General features: G+C 38.5%; 1 pseudogene; it reads left to right on the top strand.

Annotated features, from left to right (window-relative positions):
• Positions 1–16896: 16896 nt before the first annotated feature.
• LOC133775237 (GTPase NRas-like) lies at positions 16897–17563 on the top strand (annotated as a pseudogene).
• Positions 17564–18613: the final 1050 nt, after the last annotated feature.

The following is an 18613-nucleotide window of genomic DNA, read 5'->3' as shown; positions in this document are numbered from 1 at the left end:
TGGTATGGTCTGAATGAAGATTTGATTAGAATGGGCTTACTAGAGAATGGGAAGAAAGACACTGGAGATGGCGATTCCAGAAAACTATTTTTCAGGGAGTTTTGGTTCACATGAAGGCAACAAATATGATAGAGCTGAATGAGTCAAACTATAAATATATATATGATAATTAAAAACATATTTGCATAGTAATATGAATTATTCAGTACAGAGAGAAATTATGATTATGCAGGAAGGAGAGAACTGGGTTGATATGCCTTTAATGAAGATTCGTTTTCCTATCCAGTAGCCTATTTATTATGTTTGCCCCATTCTACACTGGTTCAAACATTGCATCTATAGAGTAAAATAAGTCCTTCTACCCTGCACCTTTTTTCTATACATCCTCTTAGTGTGATCATCCTTCCAGATTATCATGGCTGGTCTGAGCTCTGTATTCTTTTTATAAATGTTATAATGATCTGTCAGTGTGACCATCCAGACATACACACACCCACTCCTGCAAACACAAATATTGAAATTTTGAATACAGTTGCAGAGAATATGCCTATTTCTTTGATATAATTATTACACTAATAAGACTGAAACTCCTTCTCCATGAATATGGTCTATGTTTTCATTAATGTTTTTCAATAATGTTTGACATCTTTGAATATCTCTGAAAATTTATTCCAGGTTTTCTTTTCTTGTTGTCATATTGAAATATTTATTTACTTATTTTTATTTTGTTTCATTTTATTCTATTTGATTTTTATTATGGGCTTCATGTTTTACTGTTTTATATTTATTTATTTTCATTTTATTTGAAAGGCAGAAAGAGAAAGAGAGGGGTTGGAAAGAGAGAGAGAATATTTTATATCTGCCTGTTGAAGTTCCAAATAGCTATAATAGTCATAGCTGGGCCAGACTGAAGCCAGGAGTCTGAAACACCATCTGGGCCTCCCACATGAGTGGCAGGATTCCAAGTACTTGAGGCATCATCTGCCACCTCCAGGAAACACATTAGTAGGAAGCTGGATTGGAACCAGAGTAGCCAGGATGCAAACCAAGCCTTCTGATACGGGATGTGGGCATCCGAAGTGGTGACTTAACTTCTCGACCAAATGGCTGTATCTGAAGAATTATTCAAATTAGTAAGACAAGTAATTTTTAAGTATTTAGCTGAAGAAGTTTTGGTAATCACATAAACCTTTATATACCCCAAACAAGATATATATAATTTCCACCAAACCAGACAGTTTTGTGTGACAATTCTCTCTCACGTTTTCCATGAGCACCATGACAAATACTGTCTTGACATCTGTTATTTGTTTTGTCTATTCTTGTACTTCATATAAATTGAATGATAGGCCTCTTTCAGTTAACATGATTGGGAGTCTCTTTCATTTTGTTACAAAAGCAGCATTTCATTTGACTCTATTGTTGTGTAATACTCTATTATATGACTATAAAACAACACATTTATGTGTTTCCCTATTGATAGACATTTGGATTATTTCCAGTTTTTACCTATTGTGAGCAAATCTCCTAAGAGAATCATGCAATTCTCATTGTTGGTATATGTTTGTCTTTCTTTGAGACAAATTCCTAGTATGGCATTGCTAAGCCATAAGGTAGATGTGTAATTTTAAAACTACTCTTCCCTTCCACCTTAACAAGTTGCCATTCTTTTATTGATAAAATGGAAGAAATGGGAGGATCATTTTCTCATACTTCCATTATCAAACTTCCTTTCACCCTTTTACCTGTACCTGTGTAAGCAGTCTAGTCTCCTGTTCAATGAATTATTTGGGTCTGTCAGGGACCAAACTCTTCATGTGTTGCCCTGATCTTCTTTCATCCTGCCTATTCAAAGATATTCCTCAGTCATTCTATCTAATGGTCAGTTCCTCTTAGGTACAAAAATGCTGCAATATTATAATATATCCTCATATGACTAGTTCCTGTTTACAAAGAGTTTAGAGTTTACAGGAACTATGGCAGAGTATGCCATTTCTCAGTGAATATTTCTAAGTTCCTCCACATTTCCCATTCTTAATCTGAGTGGGATCAATATTAATAACTTACAGCTGTTCTAGTGTGGCATTTGTATGCTCTCTCTCCCCACCCCTCCTCACTTCTGCCTCACTTCCTCTCTCCCCTCTACATTTAGATGGAGAGTTGAAGAGTTGAAGATAGAAGCAGTCTGGATTCACTCCTTTTAAAAAAATACTTACCTATTTGAAAGACAGTGACAGAGAGAGGAAGAGACACAGATCTTCCTTCTTCTGGTTTACTCTCCAATAATCCACAACAGCAGGGGCCTGGGCAAGCCTAACCCAGGAGCTGAGAATTTATCCCAGCCCCCTACAGGGATGGCAGGAACTCAACCACTTTGAGCCCTCCTAGGCTACTCCCTAGGATCATATTAGCATGAGGCTAGATCAATAGTGGAGGCAGAACTCAATCTCAAGCACTCTGATATGGAATGTAGGCATTCCAAGCAGCAGCTTAACCTGCGGAAGTACAACACCCATCCCCACATTCCTTAATCAGTTCCTAGAAGCATCGCTATAGGGCCACCTAATCCACAGTGATTGACAATGTATGTGAGAAATTCTCATATGGCTCTGTTAAGGTACTGAAATTTGGGGGTTTCTTTGCTCTTGAAGATTATCTTAGCCTATTCTGGCTACTAAAAAGCATAAGAAGAATTACAAAACAATTAATAATGTCTTATGATTAAACTTGAGGTGACAGGGAAACACAGAGGAGGATATATGGTCCCATCTTGAACATTAGACAATGTTTCCTTTAAGAATTAAAGTCTGCACTGGGATTACAAAAATTAATTCACATTATTATGTCCCAGCACAGCCACCAAGTACATGGTCACAAGAATGCTTTCTGATTGGATCTATAAAACTATCAACTATCAGACTACAGATACCTTATAGAGCACCTTGCAAAGGCTTTCTGTCTGAACACACTGGTGCTTGAAACCACAGCATTCCTTTTGATCTTGGAGGCAAGAACAATTTCTGTATTCCAGTATATAACGATGGCCAGAAATCAAAACTTATTTTTTGTCTACCTCACATCATAGCTTGAGAGTAATGCCACCCCATTGATCTTAATTTCATTTTTTTAAATATTAAGAGCATTTTTTATACATTTTTCTTTTTTTATTTTAAACTTTTATTTAGTAAATATAAATTTCCAAAGTACAGTTTATGGATTACAATGGCTTTTTCCCACCATAACTTCCCTCCCACCCACACCCCTCCATCTCCTGCTCCCTCTCCCATTCCATTCACATCAAGATTCATTTTCAATTATCTTTATATACAGAAGATCGATTTAGTATATATTAAGTAAAGATTTCATCAGTTTGCACCCACATAGAATGTAAAGTGAAAACTCTGTAATCAACACATATTTATTCTTTTTTTTTCACTTTCAGAAACATACATATTTATTTATTTATTATTATTAAACTTTTATTTAATGAATATAAATTTCCAAAGTACAGCTTATGGATTACAATGGTTTCCCCCCTCCCAAAATTTCCCTCCCACCCACAACCCTCCCCTTTCCCGCTCCCTCTCCCCTTCCAATCACATCAAGATTCATTTTCAATTCTCTTTATATACAGAAGATCAGTTTAGTATAGATTAGGTAAAGATTTCAACAGTTTGCCCCCATATAGCAACACAAAGTGAAAAAAAAATACTGTTGGAGTACTAGTTATACCATTAAATAACAGTGTACAGCACATTAAAGACAGAGATCCTACATAATATTTTTTTAAAAAAATTAATTAATTTTCTATGCCATTTCCAATTTAACACCAGGTTTTTTTTTCATTTCCAATTATCTTTATATACAGAAGATCGATTCAGTATATAATTAGTAAAGATCTCATCAGTTTGTACCCATGCAGAAACACAAAGTGTAAAAATACTGTTTTAGTACTAGTTATAGCATCACTGCACATCAGACAACACATTAAGGACAGATCCCACATGGGATGTAAGTACACAGTGACTTCTGTTGCTTATTCTTAGGTGTTGAAATTTAACTGAAAATTGATCCCTGTTAAATATAAGAATGGGAATAAGAGAGGGAGGAGATGTACAATTTGGGACATGCTCAATCGGACTTGCCCCAAATGGTGGAGTTAGAAATGTGCCAGGGGATTCCAATACAATCCCATCAAGGTGGCATGTACCAATGCCATCTCACTAGTCCAAGTGATCAATTTCAGTTCACAATTGATCACACTGATAGGTCTAAGAGTCAAAGGGATCACACAAACAAGACTAGTGTCTGTGAATACTGATAGAATCAAAAAGGGAGAGAACGATCCAACATGGGAAGCAGGATACACAGCAGACTCATAGAATGGCAGATGTCCTAAACAGCACTCTGGCCTCAGAATCAGCCCTTAAGGCACTCGGATCTGGCTGAAGAGCCCATGAGAGTATTTTAGGCATGGAATGCCAAGACACTCTGGCAAAAAGAAAAAAAAAGGGGGGGGGGGACCTAAATGAAAGGTCTCTGTGAGTGAGATCCCAGTGGAAAGAACGGGGCCATCAAAGAAGGAGGTACCTTTCTCTGAAGGGAGGAGAGAACTTCCACTTTGACTATGACCCTGTCGGAATAAGATCAAAGTCAGCAAACTCTAAAGGCTTCCATAGCCTTGGCAACTCATGACTAGAGCCTAGGGAGATTACTGACACCATGAACAGGAGTGTCAAGTTGTTAAGTCAACAACAGGAGTCACTGTGTACTTACTCCTTATGTGGGATCTCTGTCCTTAATGTGCTGTCCAATGTGAATTACTGACCTTAATTTCATTTTAAAGTTCCTGTACCATGATAGTGTTAATAATTCATAGACAATTTAGAGGAGGCTTCTCAAAAATGGAGGAAGAGAGAAGCAAGGGAAAGAAACTAAAAGCAAAACTAGTAGCAGAAAGTTTAAAGATGTTTGATTGACTCTGGAAGGCTCCAAGGCCACAGACAGGAAGACAGGACATAAGGTTTAGCAAGGTGAGTGAGGCTGAAAGGAAATTGGTCCAGTGACTTCAATGACTATATAATTCCGAGTGCAGTGCATAGTCTTCATTTACCCATGGGAGCAGACGCTTAGGAGAAAACTACTTCTGGGGAAGGAAATTTCTCATTTTGGATGGAAAGCACTTGAAATAAATAGTAACATAGAAACTCAGCTTCTTCCACTGCAGTACAATGGTATAATTTGGTCATCACATGAAGACACTAAAAAGCATTTATACAAATATACCCACAATGGAGATGGGGATTTTGTTAAAGAGAAGGTAAGCCTTAGAGCTTTGTTTCAAACCTTGAGGGATAAAAGTGAGTGCTCTTTATACTCATAAATTCAAACCAAATGCATCTTCCTTCCTTACTGTGCCACTGCTCCCTATCCAAGCAGTGACAGACAGCATTATGTGTTAGCATGTTCCACAAGGGTTGCCATGGTAAGAGTTCACCCCCTCCCCATCTCCCATCTTTTCATAAATAACAGAGAGAAAGAGTGCATAAAACTATTGAAAGGATGTCTGGGCCAAAATAATTACTTAATGTTTCACCAATCAGAAGAGTCACCAGGTTTTATGTTAATTATGTGTGGTATTAAAAGTGTGCATGCTCCCTCTCTGTGTTTTGGGGAGGTGGCCTGATTTTCCACATTCTCCAGTTCCAAACATCATCACCAAACACTGGCAGATTTAACTGATTTAATGAAGCGGCAGTGTGGAGTGTGTGCATGTGTGTGCATTGAATTGCAGTTGAATTTCAGTAGCAGCTCACTCATGTAAATGTCGACTCTGCCTTAATTATGTCAGACTTAGCAATCATCAGCAAGGTTTCAAAAACAGCTTTATGTTTTTTTCTAGGAAGGAAAATGTGGTCATTATTTTCATGCTTACTGAGATTGTCTTATATGTTTTTGTGGAATTCTTAAGCAGTTCTCTTTTTTGACATGAATCACTTTAAAGTGACATGAAAAAAAATTTCCCCCATCTGAATATAGCAAAGTTTTGTTTCACTTTGCAAGTGCTCATTTAGTGACTGTTCTGTGTCCTTGAAGTTTCCATAGACTAAGAGATGACTAGGCTATGGCTGTTGTTCTCCAGGAGCTCCTAGTTTTGTGGCTTCTTTTTAAAATTGAGTCTTGAGTTTTGAGGACAGAGAAAAGGTGTTCTGCAGAAGATGCTTATGTGTTCTGGTTGCAAGCTTTGTAGGCCAAGTCCGTGGGCTGAGAAACTTAGAGGAGAGAGAACATAACTCAGTTTTCCAAAAACAGAAGTGATGTAGGAAGAGCATGGCTTAATCAGTCCTCAGTGGTTCCCAGAGGCCCACAGCAAGCACTGGTCCGAGGTCAGAGCAATTAGCAGTAAGAAGTCTATGGCCACAGTTATTCTTTCTCTAGCCATGAGGTTTCTGCTACCTCTTAATCAAGAACAGCTCTGGAGTTTCTGTCCAATTCTATCCTTTCGAAGAGGCCCTCTGCACGTGAAGAATTGTTGGCATGCCATGATGCCACTCCTCTGAAGGCGTATCCTTAGCACATATTGACTTGAGATATTCAGGCTGAGTAAGAGGGCCACATATCTGGTCAAGAAAAGGAAAGATATTAGAGTAGCACATTATCTCAAAATAAGGCACACAAGATTATTCTGCAATAAAGTTTTAAAAATAGTTTTGACTTTATTTCATGTAATAGAAAAAATATCAGTCAGCATATGAAATCTATTAAACAATTAATGCCATTATAAATAAATTTGAGAAAAAATGTTCATTCAAATAAATTTATCCAGTATAAATGGTTCAAGCTGTATTTGTCAGGCAAGACTGACTGCAGTAGTGAAGAACCTCTGAACCTCTGAGACTCAGTTACTAAGGAATTTCAATGCATGTCACAAGCCATTGTGAGTTGGCATCCATGTAGTTACTGAAGACCCTGGCTCTTTGCAGTTTGTTTCTCCAAAATCCTCTGGGTCTCATGGTTCTCCATCAGATCATCTGAATATGGCTAATGGATGCTATAAGAGGAGAGCCTGGTGAATTGTTCAAGGAGTTCTGAAGGGCCAAATTTGAGAGTAGTAGCCATTACAAACCACTACATTCCTTTGGCTAGATTTTATTCATGTGGCCATACAACCTCAAGACAGTCTGGGAATGATGCTCTATCTATGTGACCAAATAATCTCTTATAGAAACTCTGTGCCCGATATTAAAATTGCATATGAATGAATGAATTATGATAGCTCTAGGCAAGAGCTCTGAAGGTTTTTATTTTAATCCCAACCCATTTTCTAAATAAATTTCAGCAGTACATTTTATATGTGAAATAATAAACACTTTGCTCAGTTTCTCTGAGATCTAGGGACCCTTTGTGTAGAGAAAGAAAATGTGTTCCAAGGGTTTTGTGAGGAGTTACAAAAGCTCACACATGTTTAGCATCATGCATAGTACCTGGCATGAAGTAGATGTTCACCAAATGTTACTTCCTTTCCTGTAACATCTCGCTCTTCTGAAGTTTTCTCTTGAAAAATTTGAGGAGAGACCTTTGTCTCTGAAGTAATGTTATCACCAATTAACTTGATAAAATAATTGCTCCTTCCCAAAGAGAAGCATGCCTTTTTTTCCCCCTGTATTGTTGTTCTTTCAACTGCAGTATCACACATAAAATTGAGTACACATTCTACAAATTTTAAAAATTATCAGGTGTGTGTTTTTTTATTTAAAAAGCAACCTTATTTGGTCTTACTAGATTAAACCAAAAGAAATTAAGTTTTCATAATAAAACTTTACAGTAACCGCAAACAAACTTATTACTGGGTCTGAAAACATTGATTTTAACCATGTCTATTTGGTTGGTATTTTCTGTACAGTTCTGTCCTTTGACATTTATGAGACATTTATGTCCTTCGACAATGATGAGACAACTAGTCACATAACAGAGGGAATTGTCCCTTCATTTGCCCTTCAACTTAAGGCAAGGATTTTTCAAACCCTTTGAGATTTGAAATTTTATATTACTTTGTGCATTTTCTTATTCATTCACAGTAATCACATCTCCTTAACCTATTGGGAAGTTTCTACTGTAACTTTTAAGGATCTCAACCTAAATTAGATTCTAAAACTAATCAAACTTAGCAATTCCATGCCAGTAATCTAATATTCTTCCCTCAATGAGCACAGGAAAGTTCCATTTTACTATGAATGAAGAAATCTTATGAATAATGTGTGGAAAATTAATCATCACACATTCACCAGTAACTCATGCTTTCCATTTTCCCACTGAGGCATTTGCTAAGGAAATTTTTCTCCCTTCAGACATGGAAAAATTACAGGTAACATTGGGGCCTGCCATGATTTTCATAAATTCAACATTTGTGATGTGATGAGAAATCATCAAAGTGTGCGTTAATGATAATAATAAAAACTGCCATTTAATTGGCTTTTACTGTGTGCTAGATGCTGAGGTGGTGCTTCACAGCTGGTGGGGTGAGGTTTCAACTCCAGTGGGTAGCTCCAACAGCTCTTGTTTTTGTGTTACCCACCTCTGGAGACAGAGCAGGACAAAGGAGCATGGGGCTAGGTTCTACAACCCCCTTCCACTCACTTCCTCTGGGACTGCCATGAGGCACTTCATCTCTCTAAACCTTCCACTTCTCACTTCTAAAATGAGATTAAGCAAAAATATTTGAAAGAAATATAGTTGTATCTATGTAGCATATTTTGTAAGTACACCTTCTTTCTAGTAGGACCAATGGTTGAATGGTCTTTACAAATGGATAATCTGGCACAGGTGTATTTCCTTTGCTTTCAGGAACTGGGTGAAATTCTAGTGGGGTTTAATGCCATATTAGAAAATGAGAGCCATGAAAAGTCATGAGAATGAGATCATGATTTTAGTTGAAGTATTGCTGATTAAATAGCATGAAAAATAGTAGAGAAGACTAATAATAACAAAGATATCAACAAACATTTGTTGAATATTCATTGAGTCCATATTGTGTGCCATTCATTGAACTAAGTTGTGGCTTCAAGCACAAATGACATCTATTCTGTGAGATGCTCACTCTGAGAGGCTGGGAGAAACTGGAACTAAATATGGGAACAGCAGATTCACACCTCCCTTCTCACTGAGGCAAGCTACCAATTATTGAAAGTGGAATTTCACACACTGTTGAACTGTTATTTTTCTCTTGCTTTCTGTTATCTGTCTCTGGACAAGAGCTTACAGTTGAATTCATATAAGTTCCATGTGGGTGTTGGGTACTATACTTGCATTAACTCATGTACTCTTTATGACAATCCTACAATATAGGTAGCAGATGTTGCATTTCTCTTTTATATCTAGAGAAATTGAGGGCAGTTAGATTGAAAGATTTTTCCCGAAGCCATATAGCAATAATTGGGCTATCTGTGCTTAGATCCAGGGAGGAGACAGGTAAAGAAAGCAGTGATGAACAAGCTTTGTAGTCCTTTTATTCATATCCAGTTTCGTAATGTATTTTTGGAGTTTCATGACCTTCTGTTGGGACTGTTGAAAAACCCACAATTGGTTTCACAGTCTATATTTTCTCATCCATTCTTCAGCATTTTATTATCTTTTGTAATCCTCTAGATTTGAATTTATTATCCTATATTTGAATATCTTATTATTCTACCTATATTTCTTTGCATTAGAATTTATTGAATGTTTTACCTTGGTTACATTTTTTTCCTTCTATGGTTGAGATAAAAACACCTTATTTCCTAAAAATCAACCCCTCCAAGTCTTGCAGGTAAAAGTATACTGTAGTGCTTGAAAGCACGAACTCAGGGCCAGCGCCATGGCTCACTAGGCTAATCCTCCGCCTTGCAGTGCCGGCACACCGGGTTCTAGTCCCGGTCGGGGCACCAATCCTGTCCCGGTTGCCCCTCTTCCAGGCCAGCTCTCTGCTGTGGCCAGGGAGTGCAGTAGAGGATGGCCCAAGTCCTTGGGCCCTGCATCCCATGGGAGACCAGGAGAAGCACCTGGCTCCTGCCATCGGATCAGTGCGGTGCGCCGGCCGCAGCACGCCTACCGTGGTGGCCATTGGAGGGTGAACCAACGGCAAAAGGAAGACCTTTCTCTCTGTCTCTCTCTCACTGTCCACTCTGCCTGTCAAAAATTAAAAAAAAAAAAAAAAGAAAGAAAGAAAGCACGAACTCGGGCACTACCTACCAATCAGCAGCACCTGTGGGAATTCACTAAGCTTGAATGAGTAGTCTCATCTCTAAAATGAGTCTGTAGATCTTCCTACATCATGGGATAATTTACAGCATTAAACATAAAGGACTTTGCTTACATACTGATGCAGAGTGAGTGCTGGATAAATGTTGCTGCATTATATAGCAACGTGTGTTAATATTAGTTTTCCACGAAGACACCCCTGATCCTCAGGTACCATTAATCACCTCCTTAGAAGGGTTGTAGAATAGATCTTGTTCCAATATATGTTATAGAATTTATACTACTATCTTGTATCTATCTGCTTAACCATCTCTTTTTCTATCGCTATATCCTGTTAATAATGTAGTGACTTCTGTCACTATATCCTGTTATTAATGACAGAAGCCTTCTGCATCAAATTCTGCTTTTTGGGAATTGTAGATTCTGAAAGTTGAGACCAGGAAAGTCTCTAGGAAGCAGATCCCAAGGACCTGTTCTGGGGCTGGATTGCTTATAGTCTGAGGGCAAGGAGTAGAGGAATCATTATTTTGTTAGAGGCTGAGCTAAATAAACAGTATGGGGAAAGTGATGATTGTGAGGATATTGGAATGGATTAATTGAATTACAATCCTTCACAAAAGAAAAAAATATATTTAGAGCAGTATGTTGTCAACAGGAACCATGCTGTGCCAGTCAGAGGTGCTTTATGTCTGCTTGGAAAAGCAATGATATATTTTGTATTTATGGTGCAGATTATAGAAAAATCAGAGTGGTAGTTCCAAAGAGAAGACTAAATGCATGACCACCACATATTGCCTTTATTAGCACCTTGGTAAAAAGAATGGGTACCAGAGAAATGGATAGGGGACATTTAAATAGACAAATTTAAGGATTGGAAGTCTGTAAATTCCCTTGAATTTCCAGCACCAAAAAGAAAACCTCTCCCTCTTGTGGAGGAAATTCGCCTCTCTTTGCTTGGAGACCATGCGGGGATCTGTCCTGAGAGACAGGTCCTCACAGTGCTACCCTGTTCTCTGAGTCTACCTCTACACATCTCAGCTTCTCCAGACCTAGAACCATGGTCACATTCTTATCACTGAGTGGAGAAATACTGTATTGGCCCAGGAAAAAAAATAGCAGATATTCCAAGGAACTGCAGAACTTGACTAATGTGCCCTGGTAAGAACTGGGGAGGATATTTATGGGAATGAAATGTGAGGGTTTGGGAGCAGACAGAATGGATTATACATCTAGATGTGGCAAGACTATTGTTGTTGAGACTCTTAACTATGATTCTGCATTTATGTTTTGGGAAAGATACCTGGAGTTTTCTAACTTGGCATCTGAAAGTTTGAACATAGACTACAGTGAATGGGGTAAAGAAGCTAAAATCTCCCTGAAAGTGTGTTGAGTAACAGATCAGAAGAGTCCAGTAGGTGGAAATGTTTGAATGACTTTCCTATATAAGATTTAGAAGGGCACCAGCTGGCTCTGTTTCCCAGGAGAGGCCAGGGAGCACCCCCTTTACCAAGGGAATAGTGCACAGGTGAGGGGTGTACTGGCTTTTTGAACAGGTCAGTCATGTCTATTTATATAGGTCTGGTTTGAAAGTGGGAGAAACTGCATGAAACTGAGCTCTCCTACATGTGCATGATTGATCTGGAGAAATGCAGAAGCCATATGGCAGCATCTAAAGGTCAGTTGCAGGAAGGAAATAATTATTATAATGTGCATCAAGGCCAAAATGGCAATCAGGGCATCTTGTTGAACAAAGATAGGTGGTGATAGCTATTAAATCTCGGCATTCCTTGGAAGAGGGAGTTGAGAGAGAATCAATCAAGTGTTTCTCATCTCATATTACTAAGGAAGGTTGAGATCTGGTGGGATGCTGTCTGATGTCAGCAATCATAATGGGAAATCATGGTCTCTCACCCAGTTTTCCAGATCTATTACCAGTTCTAAAATTCAGAATCTACTGAGAGAATGCCAGATTTCCTTGAGGAAAGCCTCTGCATAAGTGGTTTATATAGTAAATAGCCTTCTGTTCCTTCCCTAACATGGCCTGGAGTTATTTTGAGAGTAATTGCATTGGAAAAAGCGGAAAACTCAAATTGTTGCTGTGAGATTAGCAGTCTTCCAGCTGGAGTTGGAGTCAATAGATAGGCTTAACTTGGAGTCAATAGACAGGCTTAAATTGTTCTTATTGTTATGAGAATTATTCAGGACCCAGTTGGGATAGACAGGATTAGCTGTTGGATTTAGAATGTTATGTTGGTTCTCTGAACCGTGATGTCAAGCCTATCATGGTAATAAGACTGAGCAGAATCTCAGGAAACTGATCTCCACCCTGTTGAGATAGTGAATCAAAAGCAACATTGTGGCCAGCTCCATGGCTCAATAGGCAATTCCTCCGCCTGAGGCGCCAGCACGCCGGGTTCTAGTCCCGGTTGGGGCACTGGATTTTGTCCTGGCTGCCCCTCTTCCAGGCCAGCTCTCTGCTAAGGCCCGGGAGTGCAGTGGAGGATGGCCCAAGTGCTTGGACCCTGCACCCCATGGGAGACCAGGATAAGCACCCTGGCTCCTGGCTTTGGATCAGCGCAGTGCGCTGGCCGCAGCGGCCATTGGAGGGTGAACCAACGGCAAAGGAAGACCTTTCTCTCTGTCTCTCTCTCTAACTGTCCACTTTGCCTGTAAAAAAAAAAAAAAAAAAAAAAAAAGCAACATTGCCACTCTCAGACATATAAAAGATTCTGAGATTGTCTTGATGATTGCCCCTTCTACTAATACATGCCTGGAGAATACAATGGGAGGTAACAATGGGTTACCATGTGGTTAATTATAGTCTAAACATAGCCATTGGAGTGGATGTGGGATGTTACCAGAGTTGATCAAAAGAGTCTCTAGCACTTGAAATGAATATTTGAAGTTGGAAAATGTGGTCTCTTTTATCTCAGCTGCGAGCAGGAAAATCAAAATTGTTCACCTTCATGGGGCAGAATAGCAATAACCATTTACTCTCTTTCCCTAGTTCTTTGTTAATAACTTTCCTACACTCTGTTATAACATTGCCTATAGAATCTCAGTCATCTTGGTATTACCAGATGTTCATATGGTCCACTGTACTGATGACATCTCACAATCAAATTGTCTTTCATAAACTGAGTATTACCTAATACACTAAGCTACGTAAAGTTCGATGGGTGAAGCAATAATCCCTCAGTTACTGAAAATTATATATTAGGGACTGGGCTCATGCAGATACAGAAAAGACAGGAAAAGGTGGCCCAGACCCATTCCCATACTGTTCTGATACCTCTGTCTCAGCAGCTACCTGTGGCCTGCTGAGGTATCCATGACCTAGTGACAACTGGGGACAGGATCCAGGCTGGGTTCACAAGGGATTGGCACAAGTTGGTGCTAGCTAAAAATGCACTGCCGCTCAGTTATAGCACTGCTTAGGGGTGGCACTAAAGAGCAATGGTGAAAGGAAATCTTTTGACTCTGTAGAGCTTCATACACCTGGTCCAGCTGGTTGCGGAAGCAGAAATTGACAACCCAAGATATAGACACATATGGCAAATGATTTGGCTGGTAGGATGAAAGAAACATTATTGGAAATTCTTACAAGAGCTGGTAGGGAATAAACCCATGGCCATAGGTATGAAGCAAACGGATCATTTTATCTTACATAAATGCCCACTGAAGAGCATCAGCCAGGAGGAGGTTTCTAGTCCCAGGGGCAGGATGACCTTACCTGTGATATCACCTGGCCTCTGTCCTTTGCCACCCCAGGACTGCTTGTTGCAGCCTCAAGGTGATCAGTAACAGTTATGTGATCATTTTTGAAGCCATAAAAATAATGTTTTGCTTCATTTTACTAGTTCTTTTGTAATTTAATCACTCTTTAACTGTATTCATTCTATGGTTGCTATGTGATTTTTAAATAAAAGAAAAACAACCAATGCATACTTCTTAGTTAGGATTATAGGGAAAGGAAATAAACCACTGGTGCCTGTTAAATTAATTATGATACACACTTCCTACGAAATATTCTTTATGTATAAAAGGTCAGCCTGCCTGCACAAATATAGAAAGATCATCAAAGATATCAGGATTCATTTGGACAGTAAGTTTGTCAGTTATTTCTCTTATATGTTTTGATACTTCTCTATGTAAAATTTTCAAGATACATTTGAATTATAACCAAGTGAAAAAAACAAAGGCTAATTCTGAAATGGAAAGCAATGATCCTGAATGTGAAATGATTGTGTTGAGAAGGAAAATTGTTGGTTTGTGCATCAAAGAAATCAATTTCTGCTTTTATTTATTTTGCATGGGGACTTGAGTCAATTAAGTTAGTTTTTTTTTGACTTTAGTTTTCCTATCTGCATGTTAAAATAATGACACCTATTCAAAAGCACTTACTTTAAGGACTAAATGAGATGGTTCTTTCAGTGCATGAAGAATATGTATATAAGAGCCAGTTTCTTCCAAAATAAAATTGTATGTGAGCAAAGCAAGATGACATATTTTGAAAGCATAAATTTGCAGCTGGCTGCACTGTCTATTTTTTGTTAGGAAAATGGAAGATGTATAAATTAGAAGTCACCCATAAGAATACAAAGTGTTTATCCGAGTATTTCTGTCCTCTTTGTTGGAAAGTCAAACAAGAAGATGATAGAAGAAATTTTAAATGCAGGAGCACCTTTTAAACTTGTGCTGTGTCTAAAAATGTGTCCTGCATTGGTTTCTTTCTCATATGAAGCTTTTGTTTCCATATCTGTAAGAATATTTGTGCCACTCAATGTATCTGACTCATTAGGATGTAGAATTGCTCTCTCCCTGCACCCACTCCCCTCCAGTTAACTGGATGGAAGAAGCAAAGATCTCTATTCAGGAACCACAAAATTTGCCATGTTTTTCAGTCATCTCTAAGTCGGAGAACACAAAAGGATGTTTTCCTGAGTTAATTGTTGATGCACTAGTCCTGAAGTACTGGGGTTGAGCCTTTTACTGCATGGTCATACTGCCCCCATGTGGTTAAATTTAGAAAATCTCTCCCAAACCTTGCTTTATACAATCCAAAAGCAAACAACTTCTTGGTTCACAGGAAAAACCACTATGATGGTTTAGACAGAACACTTAAGTTTTTGCATAAGGAGGCTAAGTTCATCTGATGTGAGAGGCTGACAGCTCTTTCTCCCAGTAGGGCAATGTGACTATTGTTTTAAAATTCAGAATTTGAGGTCTCCTCTCTGGGGGAAAAAGGTTGAAAAATCCCCATTTTATGAGGTAAGGGAGATACAATAATACATGCCTTAAATGCCTTTGAATTATGTATGTAATGATGATATAAAGTTGATGGGATCAAAGTGGGATTTTTTCAAGCCAAAGCATTGTTAATTGAATCCTGTAATCCAGGGAGGGGAGAGAAGAGGACTTGAAGAAAATCCTTAAAAATTTCCTGGGTACATAGTTTCTTGCTCTGAAGAAGTGCTGTAAATAATACACAATATTCCCATTTTAACTGGGTTAAGACAATTGTAAAATTACTTCCTTAAAGTCTAAAATGCCATACTTGTGTTTGTTTGCATAATTACTAAATGTTTGAATATCTACTCAAGAATCCCTACACTGGAAATTATGCTTGGCTGAGAGTTAGAATTCCTGTGTCCTGGCTTCAATTTTCTCACTAACTTCATATGTAAAACTAGACTAGTTCTATCTGAAGGTTCCTATTTCTTCATCTCTCATATATTGATAATAATCTTACTTTCCTTATCTCATTGGGAATGTTATTGACATGCACTTTTTGGGTAGAGATTTTGAAGACTATGACTGTCAAGCATAATATATCCTTAGATCTTATCCTTCTTTCATTCCAGAAACAAGCAATCCTCTCCTACTATTAACTAGTAACAGGGTTGTTCACAGATCACAGATTCACTTCAAAGTAAATAAATAATGACTACAAATCCATGCATCATTTGCAATGAATTATAATGAAGCTAGGAGCCAGAACTACCCTTAGCCCTGAGAAATACAAAGTTGAATATCTTTAGCTGGAAAATACAGTATTAGCTTCTTTGTGGCAGGTGGCAATTTGATTAGGTGCTCCACCTGCTGATCCTGTTGGTTTTACTGTAACCTATAAAAATGAATTTTCTGAATAACTTAGTTTGAGATAGTGAATAATTTACAAGGAAAACTCACCATCACTCCCACCCCTCAGCATCTCAAGTGAGGGCATGTTCGTGTTTTTTCTGTAGCTTGTTCCTCCATTAAAAGAATGTTTCACACAAAAAATCTGTACAGTTCTTCTCGGGTTGGCATTTATAGAGATCACATTACATTGAATAGAACCTCCTTAAGTCTAATATAATGAACAACCAACCCACATCTACACATCACACATAGAGCTCTTCGCAGGGTGAAGGATCAGGGCTGTGTCCTGCTGGATACCTAAGAATAACTTGGCTTTGAAAGTATAGAGAAACCCTTTCTTCCCACCCCCCAGCCACTGTTTATGGAAGAATACACAGAAAGTTTCAAAGAGGCACGTGCCACTCTCTGGTGAGGGCTATTCATGGTGGTTCTGGGGTCTCTAGCATTTTCCCTGGTTTTAGTGCTAAATTTGTTCCAAGCGCAGGCAGCGGAGCTTGAGGTTCTTGGTGGTATGAAATGACTGAGTACAAACTGATGGTGGTTGGAGCAGGTGGTGTTGAGAAAAGCACACTGACAATCCAGCTAATCCAGAACCACTTTGTGGATGAATATGATCCTACCATAGAGGATTCTTACCAAAAACAGATGGTTATAGATGGTGAAACCTGTTGGACATTCTGGGTACAGCTGGACAAGAGGAATACAGTGCCATTAGAGACCAATACATGAGGACAGGCGAAGGCTTCCTCTGTGTGTTTGCCATCAATAATAGCAAATCATTCACAGATATAACCTCAACAGGGAGCAGATTAAGTGAGTGAAAGACTCAGATGATGTACCTGTGGTGCTGGTAGGAAACAAGTTTGATATGCCAACAAGGACAGTTGACACAAAACAAGCCCATGAACTGGCCAAGAGTTACAGGATTCCATTCATTGAAACCTCTGCCAAGACCAGACAGGGTGTCGAAGATGCCTTGTATACACTGGTAAGAGAAACATGCCAGTACTGAATGAAAAAACTCAACAGCAGTGATGATGGGGCTCAAGGTTGTAAGGGGCTGCCCTGTTTGGTGATGTAACAAGCTATTGCAAAGTTCTGTCATCAAAAAAGAGCCACTTTCAAGCTGCACAGACACCCTGGTCCTGACTTTCCTGGAGGAGAAGCATACTTGTTGCTGTCTTCACTCCACAGAGAAGCTCGTGCTACCTCCCCAACTCATCGTAGATCAGCACAATATTCTCTGTTTGACAAGTTCTCAGAACTACTACCTCCTCACTTTGTTGTCTGACCAGAGAAATGCACCTCTTGTTATTCCCCAGTATTGTTCTGCACTGGGTTCTCCCCCAGTCCACACAAACACACCTCTGCCACCCCAGGTTTTTCATCTGAAAAATGATTTATGCTCTGAAACAGAACCAAACTGTAGACAATAAATTCTGTTGAAAATAATATTGGGCTCTAACGTAGCAACTGCTGGTGATTTTTCTTCTTTTTACTATTAAATTTGGAACTATGTTAGTTTTTAGAGAAATATCATAAATTACTGTTTGCCAAGAATATAGTTAATGTTAATGTTTGGTTTGTCTGTAACATTACCAGCTATATTCTATTAACTGGCATCTGTTCTGCATTCATAAATAAAAAAGTGAATACTGACTTTTGAGTCTATTCTAGTCTTCTGAACTTTCATGAAATTAAATCCAATTCTCACAATAAAGTGCCTTTTTCTAAGAGTGATTTGTAATTCCTTTACAGTGTTTCGGTAGAATAGATGACTCAAAACATGTAATTATATTTAAAATTAATGTCTGAGAAATGTCTATGATCTATCTACCTTTGAGAGAAATATACCTGTATGATAGCAGATGCCATTTCTGACATGTATGAAGATGATTTTCCAGAGGTGTGTTTTTAGGTTCTCTCAGGAGAAAGATGAACCTGGAAACAATTATGAATAATTTCACTTAATTTTTACCTAATCTCTACTTTTTTTGTAGGTTACTACCTATGAAATGTATGTAATTTGTTCCTTCTAGCTTACTTATAACCTAATGTTCAATAAACTTCTATTTGTATTCAAATTTGAGTCATGCCAGAAAATTCTACATTTATAGATGTTCAAATATTATAAAAACGTAATGTGAAGGCCGGTGCCGTGGCTCAACAGGCTAATCCTCCGTCTTGCGGCGCCGACACACTGGGTTCTAGTCCCGGTTGGGGCGCCGGATTC

Source organism: Lepus europaeus, chromosome 16 (genome assembly GCF_033115175.1).
Source record: "Lepus europaeus isolate LE1 chromosome 16, mLepTim1.pri, whole genome shotgun sequence".
Classification (NCBI taxonomy): Eukaryota; Metazoa; Chordata; class Mammalia; order Lagomorpha; family Leporidae; genus Lepus; species Lepus europaeus.
Note: the sequence above shows the minus strand (reverse complement) of the source record. Positions and strands in the feature narration are given on the sequence as shown.